This window comes from Hemitrygon akajei, chromosome 11 (assembly GCF_048418815.1).
Source record: "Hemitrygon akajei chromosome 11, sHemAka1.3, whole genome shotgun sequence".
Taxonomy (NCBI): Eukaryota; Metazoa; Chordata; class Chondrichthyes; order Myliobatiformes; family Dasyatidae; genus Hemitrygon; species Hemitrygon akajei.
The window spans coordinates 65,582,979-65,600,410 of NC_133134.1; the positions used below are offsets into that span (position 1 = coordinate 65,582,979).

The following is a 17,432-nucleotide window of genomic DNA, read 5'->3' on the forward strand; positions in this document are numbered from 1 at the left end:
GGAAAGTGTGTGTGTGTGTGAGAGCGAAAGAGAGGTGGTCCGCCGGTATCAAAGAAAACCCCAGCCCAGAGACTATGCTAATCTTCACATATTCGTCCACGTCTGTCTCAGATTGAGGTGGGCCAGAGATCGGAAACGTGAAAGAGAAACGGCTGGTTTGTTCTCTCCGCAGATACAAAGGATCCTCCTTGAAAGGGCGAGAGCAGTCCAGCGCTCCTTAGAACTGCTGGGGGTTTGAGTTAAGGTCGAGAACCGGCGCAGTTTACAAGGTAAGGCGCCCCGCAGTGAAGGATGGTCGATTTTAAAGACGCGGTGTGAAGTGACATGGATTGCGTTCCAACTGATGGAGAAAGCAAAGAGCTGATGAGAATAGATTGGTCAGGTGGGGAAAGGTCACTTTTTGATAAACCGGTCGGCTCCGAGCGGGGCTGTAGCGCACCTGAGAGCGTCCGTGACACTCGCTTTGTAACTTCTGAAATCATGTAAACTCTTACCTGTAGGAGGCAGCCGGCATTTGCAACCTCACTAGCCGTCCAGTTAAAAGAAAAGGTGCGTTCTGCAATACTGGTCCACCTGTCTAACTTTAGCCAAGTTACAAATAGATATTGTGTCAGTCTGTACCCATGGAATGGAAGGGCATATTTGGGGATGTTGACGCGTATTCTGAACGGCTTTGATCAGAGTAAATAAAGTGAGACTGTTTTCCGTCGGTAAGAGGGTCGGAAAGCAAACAGCTGAGAAAATTGGGTGGGTGGCGTTGGTGAACACTAGCCTTACGTAATCTTCTATAATCTGAATGCAATCTATAAGGGAAACAGATACGGGTCCAGAGTCAGTAAGGAAGTTGGTAAACAGGGGAAGCAGCGGGTTTGTGTGAAACATCACGGAAGTGGACCTAACTAGATAGTTCTTTCAAGGAGTTAGGTCAGATGCGGTGGACCGAACGGCGTCTTTCTATGCTAGGTGCCATTATTTCTTACAGCGACTGTTGACTGATTTATTTCGCATCAGCTCCTTCACTGTGGTGTTTCTCTACCAACGTCCTTCTCCCTGCTTTACTCCCATCCAGTGTTAAAATCCAAACTATATCGCTCAACATCGCGATAGCTCACATTTTAAAATTCTAAATAAGCGCAATTGCGAATCTTATTAAATAAGCTTAATGGACAAATTAAAAGTGTTAACTCGCCATCCATTTCTGCATTGCACTGCTGGAAAATCGAGGGTTTTTTGTTGGTTAAAATGGGATAAACGTCCCAATTTCCTGTAAATTTCCCAATCCCTCCTGTTGCTCCCGGCAGAGTGTGCATCTTAATCCCTTCTTTTGGTATTCACGGACCCGCCTTAGCATAGCCACTGACTGGAGCAGGAGCGGGGAGGCGGGTTCTGATGAATTACTAAATATTTCAGCCTTCCAAACAATATACTCGAACTCGCGCGAGTGTGGCGTGAATCAGCACAGGATCAGATAAACACCTGCGCTTATTCTGGTAAATAGAAATGGTAATGTCGTGGAATTTTGCGCTACGCTGTCCCCGAGATACCTTGGTGAGATGTTCCGAGGTAGGTCTAGATAATATATTTAAGATGTATTACTTTACATCAAAGGTCCTTGAGAAAGGAGAATCACGACTTGGGAATGGCAGAGACAGGACAGTTTGGAAATGCATCTCCGTATGAAGAAGGCGCGTGCTAAACTATGTCCAAATTACTGATGGAATAATTTCAGCCGAGTAACTCTCTTTCCGATGTTGTTAGTTCGTCTAATCTTCTATAGCTAAATACGTGTTCTGTGTCTCACTAAACCCAGCTTTGACAATTGTGGGGTCGGTGCGAAGGCGAGGTGGTGTCGCCTCGCCCCGCTCCCTGTGTGAAATGGGCTGGAGGAATGACCATGACACAGAATTAAAATGGGGGTTTTCTCTCTGTGGCCGATAGAGATGATATCATGTGCAGATGTAGGGCGCGGCTCCACCTGAGCGTGCGTGCATATTCTCTCAGCGTTTCTGGCAGAATCCTCTCCTCTTCAACAGGTTAGGGCGCTCTGAAGATGCCTGAGAAACATGGAATAAAATAACTGGACTTCTCTGTTTTGCATTTATCGAGACGACGCGAATTCTACCGAAGCTAGGTACATTGTCTCGGGGCGAATAGTAGACACTGCCAACGCGCACGTTTGGGACCACCACTGCTCAGGCGAACCTTTGCTGTACATGATGATGATGTTGATTAGAATATCAGCATCTTCTCGCCCAATGTTTCATTAGCCGCTCATTTCACCCGGTAAATTATAATTTAACTTGTGAAGCCCAGCCATTGTCGACGGGGCTCAGTTCAAATACTCAAGAAGTTTGTGCTCGGTATAAATGTTTAAATGCGCTCCAGTCCATTCTCTGGGTCGTCGACCCGCAGTTCAGTTTGATATTGGTTATTTCAAGGGAGAAAGGTGGCCGCTGAGGATGGGAGCAGGTGAGGGAGGTGTTACTACCTACTTCAGAGAACATTTTAGCCCAGTACCACCGACCCAACGCAGGTAATAAGAAATTTCCAAAGTGAAAAAAATCTAGGATGTGGGATAGATGCATAAAACACACCTCGCTCAATTAAAGTTTAAATTATTTAATTTCCATGAAGCCGAGGCAGCTTCCATGTGATGTGAGCTACCAGGTTTCCATTCTGGTGGGACCACAATCTCGCACAACACTCCATTTTCATACAAGATATATATATACCCTATATAGGACATGATTTCACCAGTAAACACACCAATGAGTTTCCAGCACTCTCTTCCAAAAAAAAAATCTGTCAGATTCATTGAAGAATGAGTGAATTCACTGCGTAGGGAGGAGGCTGCAAAACTTGGGCTGCAATCTTTAGATCTGAGAAAATGCAAGGCAGAATTTACATTAATATCATGAAAGGTTTTGTTGAAGTTGAGAAGGATATTTGTTTCTCAGGTTTCTCCCAGGGAAAACCATGTAACGTAATAAACCTGCGGAAACCTGTCATCACTAGTGCGTGTTGGGTGCTACTCTCTCCTAAGCTTCAGCATCCAGTGGATTACATTGGTCACAATTTCCTTGAGAACGGGTGGGAAAATGCAGCAGATTAGCCTTCAGCATTCTGCTGTCCCACTGTGTGACCAGTGCAATCTTTTCTCTGCTCAGTTTTATTCTGCGGGGTCTGTCTACCAGTGGACTAACTCGTTCACTTGATTCAACCTCGTCGGATACCAAGTGTCAGCGAGAAGCAAATCAGTCCTCTCGCAGTTCATGCACTGCTGGGCTGGCCATAGATACCATAAGTGAAAAAAAAACTAATCTCCGCACCAAAATACGTCGGTGTTCTATGTTAAACACGGAGCACTGGAGGTTAGGACAATCATAGCGGTGGCCTCGGCTCAAGGTGATTTGAACAAGGCCCGTCCATATATATACTGTACATCTGGTATATGATATCACGGCGCCTTTCGAAGCGATTTTCTTGGTACCTTGGCCTTTTTTCCACTCCCAATCAGCATTTCTAAAAGGCCAGATGTAAACAGAGGGCTTATGCAAGTCTAGTTTGTGGGACCTTGTGTACTTACTAGCTCTCCAACGTGGGTAAGTGGACCTTTTCATCTATCTAAATTCAACCTCCTTTAAAGAGGCCAACATGTTCATGATCTGTAAAGTTGAGTTTCCCTGACAGTGTCAGAGTGACTATGGTCGAGATCCCCACTTGCTAATAGCATTAATTCGCCCTAGAACCCAAATAAATGGAAAATTGACACTTTAATGTTCTCACCCTCGAAATCGTGCTTGACCTCTTGTGCTGCTTCTACCCTATAAGTTCGTTCCAGTTTAATGCCGTTGACAGATATACAGAGGGTACGAGTGCCATGAAATGCCACGCCTTTTTGTAGCAACGGCACAGCGTTTTACAAGCACGATAAACATAAGAAAACATAAACTCACAAATTACACATAGTTTATAGGACAAATTAGTGCAAATTTGAGATAGATTTGATATATTCTTAGTCAATCAGAGGGTCTTTCAGCTCAATTCAACAACGTGATGAAGTTTGGAAGAAGTTGTTTTTTAACAGTGGGGTGTAGACCTTCCGACTCGGGTCCCTGCTCCTTGATGGCAGCAACGAAAAGGTGGCCTGGGTCCAATAAAGATGAGGTTGTAAGTTTGTGATGAGGACAACGCTCAGATGAACTGTAGATTGTCTGAAATTCTTCATTGTGTACTGACGCAGAGTCATGTAATGCGCAGTCTGAGTGGTAGCACTTTCAAGTCTGACCCAGATCAAGTTTCTCCCGAAGTCCCGAGACGGGTATCCAGAAATTTCTTGCGCCGTCCTTCCAACGCGAAACAGCCCTCTGGTGTCGTATCCAACATTTTCCCCAGCCAAGCCATGGTCAGGTCCAGGGGTTCCCAACCTTTTTAATTCAATGGGCCAATGCCATTAAGCAAGAGACCCGTGGACTCTAGTCATTTGCCTATCTGCTGTTTGTGGGATCAGACTGAAGAAATGTTCTGCTATATTTCCCAGCTCAGTGCACTCCTAGAGAACACTTCACGGTATAAATGCTACAGAAACGTACACGATTCTTGTAAATGGTGATGGCTCACCATCAAAATTTCGGGTTCCTTACTACAGCTCCCCTGGTCCAAACCTCCATCGATGGGGTTGGTAAAGATTTGCGTTCCCAGTCTTTTGACCTGAATGGCATCTCTGTTGAAGGATTCCCGTTTTTACCCTGCTAACGTCTCTGCCCCTGTCATCCAGGAACTGCTCCTCATCCATTGACACTACTTTCTGGAAGGACAGCATTCCATCAGGCTCTCTGTTGCTGAGCCAGTACATCTGGGCTTTCTAGTGTTTTAGATATCTTTCCAGCGACGTGACGAAAACTACTAGTGTTATCAGAGCACTCGGCTTGTTGTTGTTCTAATGTTTGATATTAATATTTAGGCTTTGATCTAGACATCTGTTTTGTGTTGTGTCGCCATCAATCGCAGTCATGGAGAATTAACTAACTACTAGCGCAAGTATCTGCTTTATTCATTCTATTATCTTTGAGCTGCACAATGCAAATTTTTAATGCACTTCCAGTGTAAGTAGACTCTGCATTGCTTTAAAACAACACCCTATCGGCGCTCCCCGCTCCCCTCCCAAGAAAACTCCGCCGAGTTTTGGGGAAGGGGATGAGATACATTACATAACCGAGACGAGTTCAGTCACATCATGGAGATTTACTTTCTCATTCGCGTGGAAATTAGTCCCGGACAAGGTTGGTTCACCTTTCACCATGAGTGAGGCCACTCACACCTGCTAACGTTTTGCCGTCTCCTCTCTGAAAGGCAACTTGCCAAAACTCCATTCACACTCCCTTAAAGCAGCCGAGTATGGTTGTTCCAGTAAGTTTACAGTGAAATCGAACAAGTAGCTCAGAAATCAAACACCTCGATGTATCGTGACAGTCATCATCTCACAAGGTAGTTCGGGATGTGAAAGAAAAAATGTATTCTCATCAGATAAGTCAGGTAGCAATGACGTACTTTGAGAAACTGTACTGTAATGTAGAAACCGCAACTGCCAATCTGTCATTGGCTGCCTCCCGTTGACAGTAATGATAAAGGACAATGTATTTTAATGTGTCCAGGGCACATCTACTTTTCTCAATGTAGCTTTCCTGTCCAACTGAGAACGGAGAAGCCCCATAGCACACCGGCATGACAAAGCAACGCCCTGCCAGAACTGTTCCGGAAAGGTGAGAGGCACTGATCGTGTGGTTTGTCAGAGGCTTTTCCCCAGGGCTAAATGGCTAGTACGAAAGGGCACAGTTTTAAGGTGCTTGGAAGTAGGCACAGAGGAGACGTCAGGGGTAAGTTTTTTACGCAGAGGGTGGTGAGTGCGTGGAATGGGCTGCGGCGACGGTGGTGGAGGCGGATACGGTAGGGTCTCTTAAGAGACTCCTGGATAGGTACATAGAGTTTAGGAAAATAGAGGGCTATGGGTAATCCTAGGTAATTTCTAAAATAAGTATATGTTCGGCACAGCATTGTGGGCCGAAGAGCCTGTGCTGTGCTGTGGGTTTTTCTATGTTTCTATTTATGTATTCATTCATTTATCTGAAACTGGTTGTTGCCGGGATGCCGGGGCATTCATTGTCACTTCTAAATACCCTTGAACGAATTGGCTTTCTAAAAGATTTCAGTGGCCAGTTAGTAATAAAAAACAACACTGCATTGGTAGGTCTGGAGCCAGGTGTTACCCAGTCTGGATAAGGAGAGACGAATGCTCCCGTGAAGGAAAATAGTCCTCATGTTTACCAATAAGCTTAAAAAAAATTAAATGATTAAATGAGTTCAAATTCCGCAGCCGCCAGACGGGTCCTGGTCTTTAGTTTTCTCGGCTGATGATCCAAACCCTTGCCATCATTCCACCCGCCAGGGACATGGTGGGACTTAATCCTGCATCCCTCAGCCTTAGAGGTGAGTTACACCACCCTGGTTACCAAACTGTGCGCCTGACTGATGTATTAAGTCATGTAATGCTGTTAAGCCGAGTGATAGTCTCGGAGAGATAGGTTGAAACTTACAGAGGCCCAGACGTATTAAGTATGTGCGCCAAACTGCGGGTGGCAGAGCTCGTCGTGAGCAAGTCTCTGAGTCGCCTGCTTTGGAGCTGCTTCTCCACACAGAAAGAGACAGAAAAGTCTTCTGGGTGTCGGAATGAGATAAAAACTAGAGCTGGGTTGCAAAGGAAATGAAAGGAGTAATCATCTTTTCACACAATGGGGCACTCAGAATCTCAAAATTAAGCTCCGTGAATTTTTAGCAGCGTAGAGCACAAAGTGAGACGAATCAGATTCCTTATCACAGGCATATTTCGTGAAATGTGTTGTTTGGTAGCAGTACAGTGGAATACATAATAAAACATATACATTACAGTAAGTATTTATACATCTATGTCTATCTATACATATAATTTAATAAGTAGTGCTAAAAGAGAGGGGGAATAGTGAGATAGTGTACATGGATTCATTGTCCATTCAGAAATCTGATGGTGAAGGGGAAGAAACTGTTCCTAAATTGCTGAGTGTGTGTATTCCTGCTCCAGTACCTCCTCCTTGATGATAGTATGAGGAAAGGGCATGTCCTGAGTGATGGGGCTTTTTAATAATGGAAGATGTACTCCATACTGGGGAGGCTAGTGCCCCTGATGGAGCTGACTGAGTTTTCAGCTAATACCAGTCCTGTGCCAAGGCCCCTCCATGTGCCAATAGATTAACCCTGGGGCATTCTGGAGCTCAGAGTTCAATTCAGGCACTGTCTTTAAGGAGTTTGTACATTCTTCCCATGACCAACTGGGTTTCCTCCAATTACTCCCACAGCCAAAGATGTACCAGTTAGTAGGTTAATTGGTGATTATAAATTGCTCTGTGATTAGGCTAGTGTTAAATAGGTGGGCTGCTCATTGAACCAGAAGGGCCTGCTCTGTACCTCTGAAAACAAAATATCAGATGGTGCTGTAGCCAGTTAGAATGCTCTCCATAGTACATCTGTAGAAATTTGCTAGTGTTTTTGGTGACGTACCAAATGTCCTCAAACTCCTAATGAAATATACTCAATGTCATGCCTTCTTTGTAAATACATCAATGTGTTGGGCCCAGGATGGATCTTCAGAGATGCTGACACCCAGAAACATGAAACTGCTCACCCTTTCTACTACAGATCCCTTGATGAGAACTGTGTCTGCTTCCTCAACTTCCCCTCCTGAAGTTCACAATCAATTCTTTGGTCTTACTGACATTGAGTGCAAGGTTTTTATTGCAGAACCACTCAACCAGCTGATCTATCTCACTTCTAAATGCCTCCTCATCATCATTTGACATTCTGCCAACAATAGTTACGTTATCGACAAATTTATAAATGGCATTTGAGCTGTGTTGAGCCACACAGTTGTGTGTGTAGAGAGGGTTAAGCAGTGGGTAAGCACACAGCATTGAGGTGCTCCAATGTTGACTGTCAGCAAGGAAAAGATGCTAGTTCTGATCCACACTGACTCTGGTCTCCCAATGATGATGTCAACTAGATAGTTGGAGAGGAAGACACAGAGGCCTAGGGTTTGGAGTTTGTACTGAGGGCATGCTGGTGTTGAGTGTTGAGCTGTAATCAGTAAACAGAAACCTGATGTAGGTATTGCTGTTGTCCAGGTGGTACAAGGCTGAGTGAAGAGGCAATGAGATTGTATCTGTTATAGACCTATTGTAGTGATTGGCAAATTGCAGCAGGTCCAGGTATTTACTTAGGCAGGAGTTGCATCTGGTTATGGCCAAACTCTGAACGTGCTTCATCACAGTAGCTGTGAGTGCAATTGGGCAAAAGTCATTGAGACAGTTCTCCTGCTCTTCTTGAGCACTGGAATGATTTTCACCTTTTTGAAGGAGGTGGGAACCTCTGACTTCAACAGTAAGAGATTGATTATGTCCTTGAACACACCCACTAGTTGCAGTAACCAATCAGGCACATCATCAGGGCCTGACACCTTGCAAGGCTCAGCCTCACAACAAAGTAAACCAATTACAACACAAGTGATGGAACAGAGTTGTGGAAATAAATGACACTCACCAGAGGTGGAGCTATGTTCTGATATCAGGTTGTGTAACGAGGAATGAGGCAGGTGCGCTGTTCTGTTACGAAGATGTTGCATGTAATGCCTGTTTGATTGGGGCTTCAGTAGAATGGAGAAATTCAAGGAATGTTTCCCATGTTAAGACTGGGAGCAAGGGTGTCACATAAATGTCCAATTAAAAATCTTATCATTGAAAATTAATGTTTAGTGTTCTCATAGCTTCTAGAAGGATTCATGCTGGGAGCAAAATGTTCATACTGGGAGATGAAGAGGGCCACAGTATGAGAATTGTTTACACAGCATCGGACAATCTGCCACAGGAGCTCAGCAAGCCAGACAACATCTGTGGAGGGATATGGACTGTCATTATTTTGGATCAGAATGAGAACTGGTTCTTCTGTTCTGAGCAGGGTGTTTCCTGCCCCTTCTGTGGCTTGGCGTCCATTGTAAACAAGATTTACTTCAGAACATTGCTTCTCTATATTCCACATTTCCTCAAGTTAGTGGTAGTCTTAAGATGATGTTGTCATTGAAAGGAATTTGGAAGAGAGGTCTGCAGTTTTCCCTGTTGGTATCAGGGGGTTGGAGAGAGCTGAGATGCAAGGCTCCTCGGATCAACATGGGCAGTGAGGTCATAGCAGTGGTGAGGCATCTACTCCTGGGACAATGTGCTGATTGACACCTTCAGTTGCCCAGTTCTCACAAATTTTTACTTTCTTTTTTTCCTAAGTATCTCTTACTAGCGAGCTTGCTTTTTGCTTTCATGTTATCTTCTTCTTTTCCCACCTCTCCTCTACTTGTGTAAGTAGACAATTTATGTCTACATTCCAAATGCTCAGACTTCCTTGCATCACCTAATCTCTTCAAGCCAGTCTCCTTAGTTGATTTTGTTTTAGCCCCAGACTGAGTTGAAGACCTGGAAGTCAAATTTATGCTTGGGATCCATCAGCCCCACCCACTCTGCTCTCCAGCACCCACTTTAATCATTCCACCCTCCCTTGACTTTCTTACTCATTGACCAGGTGCCTTTAGGATCTCCCAAAACCAATATTTGGGGAAATGGCAGCAGGGCGATTTGCCACATGGCAAAGCCTTCTTCGCAAAAAAAAAAGTTTATTTACAAGATGCGAAGACAATATAAGAAATTAAAGTTCATCCATCTCCTCTCATCCAGTGTTTGTCCCACCATTCAATAAGACCCTGATTTCTGTTACTTGGTGCCACTTTCCCTCCTCCAGTTTTACATTCCTTCCCTTCACATCCAAACACCAATTTATCTTGTCCTGCTGAAGGGTCTCTGTTTACTCATTTACACAGATACTGCCTGGCCTGCTGAGTCCCTCCAGCATTTTGTCTGTGTTGCTTTGGATTTCCAGCATCTGAAGATTTTCTCGAGTTTGTGGACCTATTTATCATTCCTTGCATTGAATATACCGAGTGACTGACCCACCACGGGCAGAGAACTGCAAAGATTCTCCGAGTAAGGATCTTCTTGTTTCTGTCCTGAATGGCTGGCTCATTTTTTCCAGTCTCACACTATCTGAATGTGATTCACATACTACAGCCAGGGAGAAACATCTTCCCCGCATCTAAACTGCCAAGTCCCGGTAACCAGCGCCTCTTAACTACTTCAGCTGTTTCTGTGGCTTCTGTATTTGCAATTCTTTTCAGAACTGTCTTTCACACATAATTCTGTACCAGACGGGCTTTGACTTTTATAGAAGGAGTTATAGAGTGTAGGTTGCTAGGTAACCGTTGTAAAGGTTGCAAAGCCAGTGCTATTACATGACTGAACCCTTGCACCGTAGCAGGGAGAGCCGTTCATGTCCAACATTATCTTTTCAATGTCTTTAACGATTCAGTCCCTTTCCATTTCCCTGCAAAATGTGTAGTCTCTTATGTAACTATTAACTCAACGTAGCAAGCTAAACTCTCCCTGGTTGTGGGAAAGGAGCAAACAACCTTCCTTCTCGCTCAATTAACCTAAACTATGATGGGGGAGAGCTCTACGTTCACTCTTCCCAGAGAAGGCCGGTGTTGATGTGACCACTCTCTGCCTCCCTCTCGCCTCCCTTACTAAAGCAAGTACGTGCCATTTAACATCCCTGCAGCAGGTACAGCTGAACACATACCTGCAGAAGAGTTTTCTCCAAAGTTGCCTCTTTAATCGTTGATTAAATCGAACTTTCCGCTTTCCTCTCCCCGCTGTCTTTATCATCACTATTACACGGGTTTCCAATGGGCCCTTTTATACTCACCTTGAAGTTCCTGACCACCTACCCTCTCCCACCTGCTTCCCATTCTTTTATTTCATTCTAAGTCTTGTTCCTTTTCATTACTTTATTATAAGAATTAAAACTTTAAGAAAAAATCGATTCTTTTTATAACCCACTTCAATAACATTCTGTAATAATATCTTTTACTGTTCTGACAGCAAATTGCACATAAAAACTTATATTCCCAGGAGCCATTAAGTGTGAGGTAATGGCACAAAACTCTTCCTGCCTCACATCCTTCTGTTTGAATATAAAACAGATTCTTGATCTCACATAACTTCCATAAGGCAGAGACATTTTCAGAAATACAGTAATTATTTTCACTGTCATAACACATGTTTGCCAACAGCTTGCCAGAAACAGATATCTCCCGGAGTAGTAAATTGGACAACTATCGCATCCTCACTTGGTGTTAGTTGTGACTCAATGGGTAATATGCTTGCCTTTGAGTGAGGAGTTTTATTCCCGTCAGGGGTTATCTGTCTATAATTAGCACTGATATTTGAGTGCAGTAAAGAGTGAGCAATAAAACATTATCATAAGAGCAGAATTAGTCCACTTGGCCTATCGAGTAAGCTCTACCATTTCTGCATGGCTGATCCATTTTCCCTGTCAGCCCCAGTCTCCTGCCTTTATGTCCTGAATAATCAAAAATCTATTTACCTCTGCCTTAAATGTACGCAATGACTTGGCCTATGGGAATGAATTCGAAAGATTCACCACTCTCTGGCTAAAGAAATTCCTCCTCATCTCTGTTCTAAGAGGATGACCCTCTGTTCTGAGGCTGTATTGTCTGGTCTTAGACTCCCCCACCATAGGAAACATCCTCTCCACATCCGCTGTATCGAGTCCTTTTAAAATTCGATAGGTTCCCATGAGGTCAACCCTCATTCTACTGAATTCCAATGAGTCGAGGTCCAGAGCCATCAAACGCTCTTCATATGACAAGCCTTTCAATACTGGAATCATTTTTAAACCTCCTTTGAACCCTCTCCAATGTCAGCACATCCTTTCTTAGATAAGGGACCCAAAACTGCTCACAACACTCGAAGTGAGGTCTCACTAGTGCTTTACAAGGCCTCAACATTACATGTTAGCTTTTGTATTTTCATCCTCTCAAAGTAAATGCTAATATCGCATTTGCCTTCTCACAAATGACTTAATCTGCAAATTAACCTTCAGGGAATCCTGCACGAGGATTCCCAAGTCCCTTTGCACCTCCGATCAATGACGTTTTCCAGTTGAGGACTTGTCCTTCCTCTTGTTTGAAACTAAAGCATTTCCTAGCACAATTTTGACCAGTTTTGCCATGTCCATGCAATCAACAGCACTAAAACGTCATCAAGTTGTTATTTGTGGAATACCCTGTGTGCAAATTGTTTATCTCACTTCCTAAATTCCACTTTTTACTTGTTAAGTTGGTGCAAAGTTCATTGTGGCACTGCGTATAATGGAAATATGGTGTTTTTTCTTTGTGTGTGTTTTTAAGAAATTTAATTCTTGTCGCAGGATCAGGTAGAGAGAATGAGACTATCCCAACACTGAGAAATAAATGAGAAGGGAAGAAGATTTAACACTTTCAAGTGTTTGTTTCATGACCCTTTGATATCCCAAAATGCTTTACAGTTAATTAAGTACTTCTGAAATGCTGTCAGTTCATCCAAACATCTAAGTCATGATATGCACAGATTATACCTGCGTTTAATTTGCTCTGAGTTTGGAGAAGCATTGCTTATTGCAAACTAATAATAATTTTCTAGCAGCCACATTAACCAAATTAAAACCTCCCTTGAATACAGTTGTCAGTTAGTTGCAGTTTTGGCGCTACTGACTCAAGAGAGCCTCTGCTATCTTAATGCAGGATGACTTCAATCTGGAGCGATTCCCAAAATAAAAGCTTGCAGATGCTGAAAATCTGAAATAAAAACCAAAAATGCTTGAACTGTTCAGCAGGTCAGGAAACATCTATGGAGAAAGCACAGAGTTAATGCCTCAAAGTTGCTGTCACTAGTTTTCACTTCATGCATCATTCACAAAGTTGGCAATAACTACCAGTCCCTAAAACTGAGTAGCTTGCAGCTCGCTCCAAAGGGGCAATTTATGAATCAATTATATGGGCATCGAACTAATGTCACATGGAGAGTCAAGCTAAATAAGGATATCAAATTTCCATCTCTAAAGGGCTGTGTAAAGGGGTTATGACAATCTGGAGCTTCACAGTCATTTTTACTGATTGATGTTGAATTTTCCTATCCCATTAGTCTCAGTTCAATTTGAACTCAGGTTAAAATCATTTGAATGTTTTTTCCATGTGTTTTCATAGTTTGAAATGGTATATTTCTACCAGTTGCGATTTTGGCTGCAGTTTCTCCATTTATCGTTACTGGAAAGAAAGCATTGAATTGATGCAGAAATTACAGTGCAGTCCATTACATTGATGTGTATAGCCAACCCATTACAGCTGGGAGTTGAGTTCAGGTGGAGCTATTATTGCAATGTTAACACATTTGATTCAGATCTAATTCTTTTACAGCTGTCTTCCAATTCTTCCCTTCTTTTCATAGTGTTCCCATTGCTGTTTCTCCATCTCCAATTAGCACAGTTACACTGTACACTCTTACTTACTTAATTCCATTAGCCCTACTGGGACTTGGGCTGCCTACAGTAGCTCACCAGAGTGCTCTGTCCTGGGCTAGTCTTTCAAATTATCCCCAGGTATAGCCCATCTTCCTGATGTATCCCTCCTCTCCCAGAGATAACATCTTCAGAGTTTCTGTTGTCATTTCTGTAACACAAGGTTTTTATGGGATGGGGTTACTAGCCCCATGTCCAACCCTCCTCCTTTCGCAGATGGACTTGGGATCATCCGTGGCAGAGTTTTATACAGTTAGTGACCATTTATTAGGTACCTCCTGTACTTATAGTGGCCACCAAGAATACATTCATGGTCTTTTACCATTGTAGTACACCCATTTCAAGGTTTGACATGTTGCCCATTCATACATGCTCTTCTGCATCCCACTGTTTCAACACGTGGTTATTTGAATTATTGTCACCTTTTTGTCAGCTTAAACCAATCTCAGCACTCTTCTCTGACTTCTCTCACTGAAACTGTATAAGATGTTTTTGTCCACTGATCCGACACACACTGAATTTTTTTTGCACCATTCTCTGTAAGCTCTGGAGACCATTGTGAATGAAGTTCCCTGGAGACTACCAGTTTCTGAGATACTCAAACCACCCCATCCGGCACCAACATTTATTCCATGGTCAAAGTCACTTAACTCACATTTTTCCCCCAATCTAGTGTTTGTTCTGGAGGTTTTTATGCATAGAGTTGCCGCCTTATGATTTGCATTAATAAGTTAGTGTACAGGTATCCCTAATAAAGTAAACTTTATTAGCAAAATGAGTGTAATATTGGTTAGAATTTGAAACTTTCCTCTAATCAATTCTCCCCAGCTTCACCACAACGATTGAAGTTTTTGACTATCCCTATTTACTTTGGATGCTATCCAAAAAGTTTAACAGAACTGAGTTGAGATGAAGGTCTGAAGTCCTCATCCATTTGCTGCTTTAATCCAAGCAGTTTCATTTACCTTTGACAATTTTAACAAGAATAAAACATGACCTTAAATCCACCAAGGCTGTTCAAGCAATCTTCAGTTTAAGAAAAGTGACCAGGACTCAATAAAAATGACCGTGAAGCTTTACATTGTCACGAAACCCTTGGTCAATCTTTTTGAGAAGGAAGTTAGACATTCTTATTCTGCCCAAACTTCTATGTGACGCAGAACCACTCCCATATAATTGCTTCTTAAATTGCCCTTTCAAAGTGATCTGACAAAATGAATCAGTTTGAGGGATGGGCAATTACTTCCAACTTTGTGTGCGCTGTCACAAAGTGAAGGAAAAGATAAAAAAGTGAGCATTGTTGGTCATTGGTGCATGTGGAACAATCAGCTCTTAGCGTTCAGATTCATTTTGAGGCACAAGTTGAGTATGTAAGAGTTAGTGAAGAACGTGGATGGTGCTCCTTCAGGAGGAGACTAGGGCAAAGTCAAGTTTTTTTTCTCTAATCTGCTTCTTAAGAGAAGCGGGAGAAACAAGTAGAGAGAAATTAATGTGACATTGGTTGTTAGAAACTGTCAGAATCGACCAGTAAAGGAAGTAGTAATGGGACACGGAGGAAATCATATGAATACACAAATTCTCTAAGGTTTTATGAAGACATTTTCATGTTTGACAAATCTAATGTAGATTTTTTAGGATGTAAGTAGCAGGATAGACAAGGGGTTGCCAATAAGTGTGGTATATCTAAATTTTCAAAAGACCATTGAAAAACATACAAATCAAAAAGTTGCTATTAAACAAGGGCCCGAGTGGCATTACTGTAACATATTGTATGTTGGAGGATGACTAGAGAGCAATAATTAATGGTTTTGGCCTTGAGTTATCAGCTATGTGTATTAATGTCCTTGATAAAAAAAGACAGAGATTAATACATTTGCCAGTTCTACAAAGCTAAGAGTAAATGTGGAAGTTGCTAAGAGGGAGCAGAGTGTATATCAAATGACATTGGCAGGTTATATTATTGAGAAAGGAGACAACAGATGGAGCAAACTGAGAGATTGTGCACTTTGGTCTGAAGAATAGAATAGTAGATGTTTTTTTTAATGGTGAGAAATTATGCAGGGGACCTGGTGTGTTGGTTTAGAATTGTACTAAGTAAACATGAAATTCAATAAATATGTTCAAAGGTTCATTTATTATCAAAGCATATATCCAAATACAACTCTGAAATTTGTTTTCCCCAGATAGCCACAAAGGAACACTCACCCAGTACAAAAAGGAATGGTACCATGATCATCAAACCCCCCAAACCCCCTCCCCCATACAAAATGGAGCAGGAACTCCTCCCCCCCACAAAAAACTAACAGAACACAACAGAACAGCAACCCACAAACATCCTCCCCTCACACAACGGAACAGACAAGGGACAGGCGATAAAAGCTACAGAATATAAAAACCTAAAAAGGCCACAGTCCATAAACGCAATAGTCCAATCCATAAATACAGAACCACGATATCACCGACATTCATCGAAAGAGAGGCCTACCTGCCTGCCACAGTGAGCCACACAGTGATAGGTCACTCCCAGAGTCCTTCGATTGAAAGGATGGCAGTCAGCACCGAAACTCTCGCTCACCCACGTTCGCCTCGATGTCTCAATCTTCCGCGACACTTTAATCGGTGAAGAATGTACACTTTAGATGACAAAATGGAGGAGTGAAGCTAATGTTTCAAGAAGTAGGCTGCAGAATTTATACTGGCTTTTGTAAGAGCATAGTAGAATATGATTTGTGGCTTTGGCCTTCTCACCTAAAGAAGAAAACACTGACTATGGAATAATCTCAGTATATATTTAGAAGACTCACTCTGAGGTGAGAGAGTTGGTCCATAAGACTATAAATAATTGGAAGATGGATTATCCCATAAGCCCCTCAAACTGATATTAATCCCATTTTTTATTCCCCTCGTATTCTCATCAACCTGCCCCCGGATTCCACCACTCACCTACTCAATAGGTACACTTTACAGTGGTCAATTAAACTACCAACCTGCAGTCCTTGGGATGTGAGAGGGAACCGAAACACCTGGAGGAAACCCACACATGCTTAGGGAGAGAATGCAAACTCCACACAGACTGCTCCTGAGGTCAGGATTGTACCAAGGTCTATAATGCAGCGAGACAGCAGTTATACTAGCTGTGTCACATGTTCAACCATTTTTTATTGGACATCTCTGTAGTTAAGTCTCTCACCCATTTCCAAAGATACATCTTTATTTTTCAAATCTAGCATCAAAATTAATCAAAGTATAGTCAAAGGAATAAGATCAGGAGCAGTTTGCTTTAGTTGGCTATAATATTCGATAAATTATTAGTAGTCTGATCACCTTTATCTCCATCTCCTTGCTAGTCCTCAAGAACATTGATTCCGTTACAATCCAAAAAACGATCTATCTATTCTTAATGATATAGCATCGACTGCTTCCGAGAACAGAGAATTCCGAAGATTCGTACCTCTATGAGATATTAAATTTCTCATTTCAACTTAAAGTGACTGGGAGCTGAAACAAATCTGCAGTATTAGGTTCATTCAACGAATGGAGGATTCCTCCATGTAGAGTCACTTAGAATTTTATATCCATTTCAGAATCTTTTAAACCAGCAACATGCATGGTCCTTCTTGATAATCCAAATTCATCTTTCCATGTATCAATCTAGTGACCTACTCTGTATTGATTCCAGACTGTGTAACATCCTTCATTAAAGAAGGAAACCAAAACTTTTTATGGTCCTCAAATGAGGTCTCATTAAAGCATTGGACAGTCTGTGAAGAGCGATTGAAGAAGTTTAGCCTTCTCCTCATATAGTTTGAAAAGAAACACTGACGCATAGCAATGGAAATAGACCATTCAGCCCCTCTGAGTCTGCTTTACTATTCAATGGGATCTGTGTATCT

General features: G+C 42.4%; 1 protein-coding gene across 1 annotated transcript in view; it reads left to right on the forward strand.

Annotated features, from left to right (window-relative positions):
* The first annotated feature begins 220 nt into the window (after positions 1 to 220).
* LOC140735668 (protein ELFN1-like) overlaps positions 221 to 17,432 on the forward strand; it is a 781,662-nt gene continuing 764,450 nt past the window's right edge. Inside the window, exon 1 of the mRNA XM_073060993.1 lies at positions 221 to 269. The gene's annotated coding sequence lies outside the window, so the exon portion shown is untranslated. The remainder of the gene's footprint in view (positions 270 to 17,432) is intronic.